Source organism: Macadamia integrifolia, chromosome 1 (genome assembly GCF_013358625.1).
Source record: "Macadamia integrifolia cultivar HAES 741 chromosome 1, SCU_Mint_v3, whole genome shotgun sequence".
Taxonomy (NCBI): domain Eukaryota; kingdom Viridiplantae; phylum Streptophyta; class Magnoliopsida; order Proteales; family Proteaceae; genus Macadamia; species Macadamia integrifolia.
The window spans coordinates 30317684-30317923 of record NC_056557.1 but is presented as its reverse complement, the minus strand read 5'-3'; positions in this window follow the sequence as shown (position 1 = coordinate 30317923).

Here is a 240-nt window from a genome sequence, read left to right as displayed (position 1 = left end):
TTTTTTTTTTTTTTTAATATATTTTCCAATCATTCAAAAATAATAGTAATAAATAGATGAGAATATGGCATCTGGGACCAAGAAGTAATATGCCCACTACGTGGAATTAATTATGATGCATTTAAAAGAAAATCAATGACTGTTGATGAAGATGATGATCATGATTGATCAAGAAGAAAAACCACAAACATACGGAACCCTTTGGAGTGTGAAAGAAGAATTTGTTGGCCTTTTTTTTTT